Source organism: Dipteris shenzhenensis, chromosome 28 (assembly GCF_047967505.1).
Source record: "Dipteris shenzhenensis isolate YYH24624 ecotype China chromosome 28, Dip_SZ_1.0, whole genome shotgun sequence".
NCBI classification, from domain to species: Eukaryota; Viridiplantae; Streptophyta; class Polypodiopsida; order Gleicheniales; family Dipteridaceae; genus Dipteris; species Dipteris shenzhenensis.
In genome coordinates, this window is record NC_141623.1 from 37,982,591 (window position 1) to 37,987,597 (window position 5,007).

Here is a 5,007-nt window from a genome sequence, read left to right on the forward strand (position 1 = left end):
TCTTGATTGCACGTGAAAAATCAACCTTCCATGAAAACAGGAAATCAAAACATTATCCTTTTTGGGACACCTTTCATAGAGCAAAGGGATATTTATAGTTCGCGCAGATACCTTCCAAACAAGCTGTGCCAAGATAATAGCTGGTGATGCGTACCATGGGTTACTATTCTTCCTTTCTATTGCCATCTCCACTTCCACCCATCTCTTATCCTCTTCACTCAATAACTCAAGAAGTGAGGATTTATTTGCCATGCCAAATTTTTGAAAGAGGAAGGCCTCGTGCCCATATGAATGCTCTACATGCGCTTGAACAAATCTACAATACCAACATATATTCATGTGGGGATTACTTTCTAAAGAGAAGAAGTTAAAGACATAAATACCAATAGACTTAGTTTCTAAAGAGAAGAAGTTAGACTAGCTATACATAGAAGTATTATAAAAAGTTATCTTACTCATTGGTTGATTTTAAGGCAAGAAGTAGCTCTCCCTCTTGAGATTTTTGCACCTCTATGAATTGGCATCTCACTTGGATATGGCGAGTTGGCATTATTGAATAAGCTACAACATATAAATTCCACAAGTAAGCATGACATAATCATGTGCAATGCAAAGTATAATAGAACATTTCATTATGCATGATAGATTTATCAAGAGAGTACCGTCTTTGATCCGAGAAAACCATGCCTTCAACCTATGATTTCCATCCCAAATGAGGAACTTCTTCCCCTTCAAGTCTTGCCACTCATTACTTAGCTGGTTGTCAAAATCCTCACTTATTTGATTCCAAATAGGCCCCCATTCTTGATGATCAAGTGCAGTAACATGGAAAAATTTATCACTTCCTGGCCGTTGCAAGGATACTAGAAAAGGTGCACTATTCATAGAATAGCCTCTAGAATCAAAACTATCTCTCAAAACAGTAATCTCAGATGTTGATGGTCGAATAGCCTCATCAAGAATCAATCTACAGAGAGGAATCAGAGGGGGTTCAGTTCTTCTTTGCATCCGAAACTGATCAAGGACATCTTGCAAAAGTCCAATTTGAATCTCCTTCCCAAGTACTCTTACATGTGTTGGAGCTTTTTCTTTTGTCTTTTCTACACTCTCTTACTCTCCTTGGCCTCGAGGCTCTTCTTGCACCTCCTATTGTTCAAGACTAATCATGAGATGAGATGATGACTCTTCTCGAGTGATAGTAGCCTCAGCTTCTGCAAGTGTCTCCATGTGTGGGTTATTTGCATCATTTTGTGGAGTACAAGATGTACACTCCTCACTCACAGATCTTCTTGATGGTCCAGATCTCAATGCATAAGTTTTAGTTCCTTTGAATATATATCACAACCAGCAAGGATGAGTTATATATTGCTCACGTCCATCATACATATGCCAAGGTTATCAGTACCAAAAAGTTTTATAATTACCTCTTGTAGTTGATTTCTTTTGCATTGGTGCGATCTTGTCAGGATGAAAATGCTCACTACTATGAAACATGTATATACAAAATGTTTCAAATCCTTAAGATAGTAGAATATAAAATGCATAAGCATATATAAATGATTCAAATCCTTAAGATAGTGAAATTTGTAACCCTTGAGACATTGCAATGCAAACCCTTAAGACAATTGAGATACATATCAATTCCTTGTTGAAAGAAGTCCTCGATACCAATATCTTTAATTGAATGCTAATCCTAATTCAATAATAGGACTCGAGACTATTGGAGATGACCTATGAAAGCTTCGAATACATTTCGAACCATGGATCTTGCCAACAGTAGTTACTATGTGAGTGAGAGAGATGCTGAGAGATGAACTGAGTGAAACTGAGAGATGAACTGCTGAGCTGTAAATTGGAATAGAACTGCTGAAACAAACTACCAAACCTCAACCTTTCTACGTTATTCAAACTAGTACTTGAAATTTTCTCAATGAGGCACACCCATCCGATAAGTACTTGGTCAGATAACACACCTAATGGCATGTTTTTTTGCGGATGTGCATATCAGTAGGGAAAAAATGGTGTATAATGCGTGATCGACCATGCAAATCATATCCGATGGTGACAATACTTTGCATGCACCTCAACATAGTTAAAACAGACTTGCGTGCAAAGTGGAGCCCCCATCTAATAAGTGCTTTTTGAATAACACACCTATGGCCGTGTTTTTATATGGTTGTGCATGACACTAAGGCAGAAACGGTGTGTTATGCTTGATCGACAATGCAAAGCATATCCGATGGGCACGATACTTTGTACACACCTTCAACTAGGTGGAATGGACTTACATGCAAAGTGGCACGCCCATCGCATAAGTACTTGATTAGATAACACACCTAGTAGCGTGTTTTTTTACGGATGTGCATGGCACAAAGGCAAAAATGGAATTTAATGCTCGATCGACCATGCAAAGCATATCCGATGGGCATGATACTCTACACACACCTTCAACTAGGTGGAATCAACTTACATGCAAAGTGGCATGCCCATACCATAAGTGCTTGATCGGATAACACACCTAGCAGCGTGTTTTTTTACGAATGTGCATGGCACTAAGGCAAAAATGGAATTTAATGCTCGATCGACCATGCAAAGCATATGGGCACGATACTTTGCACACACCTTCAAATAGGTGGAATCAACTTACATGCAAAGTGGCACACCCATCCCATAAGTGCTTGATCAGATAACACACCTAGCAGCGTGTTTTTTTACGGATGTGCATGGCACTAAGGCAAAAATGGTATTTAATGCTCGATCGACCATGCAAAGCATATCCGATGGGCATAATACTTTTCCTATACCTCAACCTAGGTGGTATTAAAATTTTGTCAAAGAGGCACACCCATCCGATAAGTACTTGGTTAGATAACAAACCTAAGGGTGTGTTTTTTTGCAGATGTGCATTCCACTAGGGAAAAAACGGTGTATAATGCGTGATCGACCATGCAAATCATATCCGATGGTGACAATACTTTGCACACACCTCAACCTAGTTGAAGCGGACTTGCGTGCTTGATCGACAATGCAAAGCATATCCGATGGGCACAATACTTTGCACACACCTTCAACTAGGTGGAATAGACTTACATGCAAAGTGGCACGCCCATCCCATAAGAGCTTGATCAGATAACATACCTAGTAGCGTGTTTTTTGACGGATGTGCATGACACTAGAGCAAAAATAGTATATTTAATGCTCGATCGACCATGCAAAGGATATCCGATGGGCACAACACTTTTCGTATGCCTCAAACTAGGTGGTATTGAAATGTTCTCAATGAGGCACACCCATCTGATAAGTACTTGGTCAGATAACACACCTAATGGCGTGTTTTTTTGCAGATGTGCATATCATTAGGGGAAAAATGGTGTATAATGCGTGATCGACCATGCAAATCATATCCGATGGTGACAATACTTTGCATGCACCTCAAGGTAGTTAAAACGGACTTGCATGCAAAGTGGAGCCCCCATCTGATAAGTACTTATTTGAATAACACACCTATGGCCGTGTTTTTATATGGTTGTGCATGACACTAAGGCAGAAACAGTGTGTTATGCTTGATCGACAATGCAAAGCATATCTGATGGGCATGATACTTTGCACACACCTTCAACTAGGTGGAATTGACTTACATGCAAAGTGGCATTCCCATGGCATAAGTGCTTGATCGGATAACACACCTAGCAGCGTGTTTTTTAACGGATGTGCATGGCACTAAGGCAAAAATGGTATTTAATGCTCGATCGACCATGCAAACCATATCCGATGGGCATAATACTTTTCCCATACCTCAACCTAGGTGGTATTAAAATGTTGTCAAAGAGGCACACCCATCCGATAAGTACTTGGTCAGATAACATACCTAAGGGCGTGTTTTTTTGCGGATGTGCATACCACTAGGGAAAAAACGGTGTATAATGCGTGATCGACCATGAAAATCATATCTGATGGTGACAATAATTTGCACGCAGCTCAACATAGTTGAAACGAACTTGCGTGCAAAGTGGAGCCCCCATCTGATAAGTACTTATTTGAATAACACACTTATGGCCATGTATAATGCGTGATCGACCATGCAAATCATATCCAATGGTGACAATACTTTGCACACACCTCAACCTAGTTGAAACAAACTTGTGTGCAAACTGGAGCCCACATACAATAAGTACTAGTTTGAATAACACACTAGGACTACGTTTTTTGATGAATGTGCATGACACTAAGACAAAAACGGTGTTTTATGCTTGATCGACAATGCAAAGCATATCTGATGGGCACATTTGGAGACTATTGGAGATGACCTATGAAAGCTTCGAATACATTTTGAACCATGGATCTTGCCAACAGTAGTTACTATGTGAGTGAGAGAGATGGCTGAGAATCTCCTGAGAAGAACTAAGAGATGAACTGAGTGAAACTGAGAGATGAACTGCTGAGCTATAAATTGGAATAGAACTACTGAAACAAACTACCAAACCTCAACCTTTCTACTATCAAACCCTACTGTGGTGCTGCATAGAGATCAGTGACACTGTGAACCCATCCATGAGGAACCTTAGAACCCATCCATGAGGAACCTTAGACATGCCATCTTGTGATATGCATGTATATGGCCGAAGTCTCGACCTTTGGTCCAAGCTAGTGCCCTTGGCCTCTTTTTTATACAAGAACATTTTGCTATAAATAGCATCCCACTATAAATAGCATTCCCGATTAGATGCAACTGTATCATTTCCACGTACCATCATCAATTGTTGTAGAAGCTCTTTTTTCCTATTAATATCATGGCAAAGGAAAAAAATATTAGCATCACTATGGAGTGATTGTGCAAAAACATTAGTTGACATTACCTATTAGGGTTGAGATGTGATGAGGCTAATATATGCACTTTGTCCTTAGTCGTGGCACCCTTTTGATTCCAATCATAACTAAATAGAAGCTCGAAGAAGCCATCACCATTTGCGGGATTGGCAACAGGTACCATCTTTTATGCTCGATCAC